The following is a 6,670-nucleotide window of genomic DNA, read 5'->3' on the forward strand; positions in this document are numbered from 1 at the left end:
TATTGGCTTGCAGTTTTCTTGTCTTGTGTTTTCTTTATCTGGCTTTGGTATGAGGGTGAAATTGGCCTTGTAGAATGAATTAGGGAGTGTTCCCTCCTCTTCAATCTTTTGGAAGAGTTTGAACAGAATTGGAATTAAGTCTTCTTGGAATGTTTTGTAGACTTCTCTTGTGAGGCCAACTGGTCCTGGGCTTTTATTTTTGAGGAAGTTTTGATTATGGATTCAATCTTTTTACTAGTAATTTGTTTGTTGAGATCTTCTATTTATTCTTCTTTGTTTTTTTTTATGCTGTGTGGTGGGGGTCACATTTCATTTTTTTCCATGTGAGTATCCCCTTATTGCAGCACCATTTGTTTAAGTTTGTTTTTTTGTTTGCTTGTTTGCTTGCTTGCTTGCTTGTTTGGGAAGTGCATCGGCTGGAAATTGAACACGGGTCTCTCGCATTGCAGGTGAGAATTCTACCACTGAACTACCCTTGCATCCCCTATTTCTTCTTGAGTCAATGTAGGTAATTTTAGTGTTTTTAAGAATTTGTACATTTCATCTAGATTATCTAATTTATTAGCATATACTTGTCCATATTATCTGCTTATAGTCCTTTTTTATTTCAGCAGGGTCAGTAGTTATGTCCCCCTTTACATTTCTAAATTTAGTTTCCTTGTCAATCTAGTTAAAGATTTGCCTTTTCCAAAGACCATAAAATGGTTTTGGCTTTGTTTATTTTTTCTATTGTTTATCTATTCACTGTTCCCATATCTCCACTCTAATCTTTGTTATTTCATTAATTCTGCTCACTTTGGGTTTACTTTACTCTTGTTATTCTAGCTCTTCCCATTTTGAGGTTAGGTCCCTGATTTGTAGTCTCTCTTCCTTTTTAATATATGCATTTATTGAGGTGAGAGGGTGGGTTGCGTGGTCTGGGAATTGAACCCTGGTCTCCCGCATTAAAGGTGAGAATTCTACCGCTGAATCACCTGTGCACTAATGTGTGCGTTTAGAGCTATACATTTCCCTCTCAGCAATGTCTTTACTGCAGTCCACTTTTGAAATGTATTTTCATTTTCATTCACCTAGAGGTATTTTCTAATTTTGTTTCTGATTTCCTCTTTAACCCATTGGATGTTTAAGAGTATGTTGTTTAACTTCCACATATTTAGGAATTTTCCATTTCTCCCTGTGTAATTGATTTTTTGCTTCATTCCATTGTGGTTATAGAGTATATGTTGTATGATCTAAATTTTTTTTTTAATTTAGTAATTTAATTTACTGGTCTATCCTGGAGAATGATTCATGTGCACTTGAGAAGAATGCATCCTCTATTTTTTTGTTGGGTGAAATGTTATACACGCACACACATAAATACATATATATCTGTTAGGTCTCATAGGTTTAGAGTATTTTTCAAGTCATGAATTTCCTATTGATCTTTTAATTAGTAGTTCTATCCACTATTGAAAATGTTTTATTATAGTATCTTTAATGTAGAACTATCAATTTCTCCTTACAAATATGTCAGTAGTTGGTTCATATATTTTGTAGCTCTGCTATCAGTTGAATATATATTTATAATTGTTGCATCTGCTTTTTGAATTTTCCCTTTATCCATATTATAATGACCATCTTTGTCCCTCATAACTGTTTTTGACTTGAAGTCTGTTTATCTGATAATAGTATAGCTATCCCAGCTCTCTTTTCGTTACTATTTGCATGATGCAGTTTTCCATTCTTTTACTCTCTACTTATTTTTATCTTTGAATTTCATGTGAGTCTCTTGCAGACAACATAGAGAAAGGTCATGCTTTTTTTATCCATTTTGAAAATCTTAGTCTTTTGACTAGAGAGTTTAATTCACTCATATTTAAAGTCACTATTGATAATGCAGGACTTTCTACTGTCATCTTGCTATTTTGCCTTTGTAAGCCTTATTCATTCTTGTCCCTTACTTCTTCTATTCATGCCTTTTATATATATTTGATTTTTTGTTTTGTTTTGTACCATATTGAGCACCTTCTTATTTCTATCTGGATATATTTTTTCATTTGCTTTCCTTGTAAGTATTACCATGACATTAGAATTTAACATTCTAAATAAATAACACTCATATTTAATTTTTCTACCAACTTAACTTCAATAGCATGCACATATACTTTCCTATACCTCTCTGTCCCCACACCTTTTTACATACTTGTTTTACTTATATCTTTGTAAACTGTGCATCCAAGTCATTTAGTTATCATTACTTTTTATGCATTTTCATTTTAGTATCTGTAGGAAATTAAAAGTTTGATACCAAACAATACAGTGCAGTTATACAAGCATTTATAATTACCCGAAATGGTTACCTTTACTGTAGGCCTTTATTTCTTCATGCTTCTTTGAACCACTGTCTAATATCCTTTCCTTTGAGTCTGAAGAATTCCCTTTAGCATTGCTTGTAGCATAGTTCTAGTGGTAATGAACTCCCTCAGCTTTTGTTTATCTGAGAATTTCTTAATCTCTTCCTCATTTTTGACAGAAGCTCTAACTGGTTATAAAATTCTTGTTGCTTTCTTTCAAACTTTAGGTTATAAAATTGAGTTGGTTTCTTTCAAACTTTAGGTATTTCGGTATTTCAGCCCACTGCATTATTCCCTCCATGATTTCTGTTGAAAAATTGGCATTCAATCTAATTGGAATTTTCCACACTCCTTCTAGGAACATTATTTTAAACCCATAATTAAATACCCATATTTTCATATAGTAATGCTCTTTGCCAAGCCCTGTTTTGGCAGTGGGATCAAAACAAATAAATTCTCTTCCCTAATGGTAGTTATATTCTAGTGGCTAGGAGCATGTAATAACAACAAAAAAGATAATATATAAGATGTACCACAAACCATGGGGTTTTTAGAAAAAGGATCACTTGAGCTCATCACATTAATTAGATTAATTGGGAAAGACTTTTTTTCCCTTACATATCTACGTTGTTTATTTTAACTTGATGGTTTTTAGCAGAGAAAGTCTACAACAGCTCTCACTGTGAGTAATCACAAAGGATCTTAAATACAGTCACTGTTATTTTTTAACCCATACATGGGGCCTTGGTAAAAACCTTCAAAAAATTGAGTAGTGACTCATAACCAGTTCTCTCCACGGAAATCTTTAGTAAAAAGCAAAAGATTTATACGATTTGAAGAGAAACTAGAGTACTGGGAAAGACGTTTATATGATATCAAATCAGAGTCATGATTCAGATACTGGATTTGGTAATGCCCTAAGGAAAAAGCATTTCAGATGAGGAAATAGAAAATGAAAAGATCTAGGTGCTGGAAGTTGTTTGGCCTGTTTGAGGAATAACAAAGAGACCTGTGTGGCTGAAATATATGGTAAAGGAGGCTAGAGTGTTTACAGCTCAATGGCTAAATGCACAAGAGAAGGAGTCATAAATGTTGAACTCAAAAAAGTAAAGAAGAAAATTATATAGGCCTGTTAGGCTTTTGAAATAATGTACAGTTTTACTAAGAGGAAGAACCACCAACTTGATCCAATGGGCTCTTGTAGCACATTCCACCCAAGAAAGCAGAATAGATTTCTATCTATATGCCCACAGAATGATCAAAATTGACCACATTCTGGGAAATTAAACAAGTATCATCAGTTTAAAAGGATTCATGTCCTACTATGTATGTTCTCTGGACAAAGTGGGATTAAACTTCTTTAACAGAAAAATATTGGCAAAATTCCAGCTATTTAAAAACAAATAACACACTTCTAAATAGCATGTGGGCCAAGAAGTAATCAAAAGGAAAATCGGAAATTGTTTGAACTGGATGAATATTGAGACATAACATATCAGAACCTCTGAAATGTCACTAAGACAATATTAAGTAGAAATTTATAGCACATATGGTTTATTGTGGAAATAAAGAAGGGTCTCAAATCAATGACTTCAACTTTCACCTTAAAAACTAGAACAGAAGAGGCAAATTATATATAAAGAAATAAGATGAAAAGAAATTATGAAGTTGATGTGGAAATCACTGAAATAAAACACAAAAAAACAATAGATAAAAACCAATGAAGGCAAAAACTGGGTTTTTTTTTTGCAAACTGGATTTTTGAGATCAACTAACTTGAAAAAAAAAATAACCAAAAGAATCAGTGAAAAAGGAAAGAAGACATAATTACCAATGCAAGGATGAAAGAAGTGATATTCTACACATTATTTAGATATTAAAAGAGTTATAAGGAAGCTTTAAGAGCAAATTTTTGCCTATAAAGTTAATAACATATGAAATGGAAAAATTATTTGTAGGACATAAGCTATCCATGTTCACACAAAAGAAAAAGATGACCTGAATAGACCTTTATCTATGAAATAAATTAAATTTTTAGAGAATTCCTTCCCAAGTCCAGAGCTTTACTGCTGAATGCTATAAAAAATTTGCTGATGAAACAATACTCAATTCTATACAATTCTTTGAAAAAAATTGAAGATAAGTGAATACTTTCCAGCTGTTAAAAAAACCAGGCAAATATTGTAGGAAAGGAAAAAGTAAACTACAGACCAGTATTCCCTCATGAACATGAACACAATCTAAACAAAATATTACTAAATCAAATTTAGTGATATCTATAAAAAGGATCATACACCATTACCAAATGAGATTTGTCCCAAAAATTCAAGGTTGATTTAACATTCAAAAACTAATTAATTCATTTCCTGGACCATGCACCTAAAAAAAGATTAAGTAAGCCTAGAAGCAATAACATTACAGTGTCAACAAGTGCCTTCATAGTTCAAATCTTTGATTCTAGACCATGCTTCAATAAAAGGAACCAGGGCTCCTTGACAAATGTCTGATTTAAGGTCAAGGGTTGGAAATTTACAAGGTGAGCCTAGAGCATGTTGTAGTGCAAAAAAGTAAGAAATGCCTCAAAGAAAAAAAATCCCACAATCATGAGGGATTTTTTTGTGTCAAAGGGACACAAAAGCTAATAGAAGAGATCAATTGCCGTAACAATTTAAGTGACAAAATTAAATAGTATTGGGTTTTTACACTAAGTACAAAATGCACTGAATCATAATCCAAAGTAGAATATAAATCTCTAACAGTCCATGAAGATACAAATAAATGATTAAATAAATAAATAATTGTGAAGGAGGAGATAGACAAATCTCTCATGCAGAAAAATTCAAATAAATTATGCAGATATTCTGTCCGCAAGGAGATGGAGCATAATACTCCACACTTTAAGTGTGGTCTGAGCATAGTGGCTTCCTTTCAAGGAACACAGAATGGAAAATTACAGACTTTACAGTGGAGAAATTTGACACATTACCTCAGTAAAATGATCAAGGTCATTCTCAACAGCCATCAATCAGTTTGATAGTATGTCCCTTTGATTTAATGTGATGAAAATGGCGCTTCACTTCTGTTGTCCTGCAAAATCCCATAGCTCCATTCTAAACACAAGAAAACCATAAGACCAATTCCAATTGAAGGGCATTCTAGAATAGATCTAATCAGTACTCACCACTCCTTATGAATAACATTTGTCTTTAGTGCATCTGCTGAATGCTGCCTTCCTCAATGAAGCCTCATGCTACCAACTCTAATAGTCAAACTGAGAGTGACTCAATATCACTTGGATTTAAGCAACCTATCCTTTGGCTTCAGATAATATCTGGACAAAACACAACATAGGCAATGCAGAGCATTAAGCCAAATTTAGGGTTCCAGATAACTTTGCTTTTTTCAGTTTTTATTTGACCAGAGGAGTGTTTGGATTTCAAATTCATTAATAGTGGATAGTGAAATTGTATAATAGCATGGAAACAGAGGTTTTACCTGCAAAATTTTCATCTAGTCACAATTTTAATTTGAAATTTATACTGTGACCTTTTTATATTGGTTCACAGCCCTCTCTCCCCAACTCTTGCCTTCTCTAATTCATCCATGGTACAAAGTTACATCTTTCTGGGTTGCAGAGCATACCAAAATTGTACTTTCCATAGAAAAGTATTCCATCCCTTAGGATCCTTCAGTTACCCAAAGAATCATAACACAGAAACTGTAGGAAATCTTTGATTTGTTCCCTTTGGTTTATGCTTTAAATCAATGGATCATACCTGATATAAAATTTCAGAGACCAAAATGAAAAATAAGAAAAAATATTTTAAATTCCTGGGCACTATTATTCTGTCATTTTAAAGCTGAAAAGAATAATAATTTTAACTATCTAAAATATATTACTGTTCAAACACAAACTGGAAGGATATATGATAGAAAAAGACCAAAAAAAAGCAAGTAGAATGATAAATATCATTAAAATTGAAGACTTCAAAGTTAACCAGAATATAGTCTATGGAAGCAAAGAATTTATAAAGATTATGTTACTGAATAATAGAACAAATGTAGTAAATTCAGAAAACATGTGAAGAACATTAATAGGCACAGGAGCATATACTTCACTTACAAGGGCATATGAATCAATTATTAAAATGATTTCATCCATAAACATAAAAGGCAAAATACATACCAAGTTCATACATTATGTTGAGAAAGAGAGAAAAGTAACACAAGCTAAATACATTTCAAATACATGGAAATTTAAAAATAATTTTAATGAGTCAGAACGTAAATATGGAAACTTTCTCAATTATTTATTTAGCAAATATCATCTGAGA

General features: G+C 32.2%; 1 non-coding gene across 1 annotated transcript; it reads right to left on the reverse strand.

Moving 5' to 3' along the window:
- Positions 1–3,075: 3,075 nt before the first annotated feature.
- LOC143668636 (U5 spliceosomal RNA) lies at positions 3,076–3,189 on the reverse strand. Its single transcript, XR_013168501.1, has one exon. It is a non-coding gene; the product is annotated as a U5 spliceosomal RNA (small nuclear RNA).
- Between the last annotated feature and the right edge of the window lie 3,481 nt (positions 3,190–6,670).

Source organism: Tamandua tetradactyla, chromosome 24 (assembly GCF_023851605.1).
Source record: "Tamandua tetradactyla isolate mTamTet1 chromosome 24, mTamTet1.pri, whole genome shotgun sequence".
Taxonomy (NCBI): domain Eukaryota; kingdom Metazoa; phylum Chordata; class Mammalia; order Pilosa; family Myrmecophagidae; genus Tamandua; species Tamandua tetradactyla.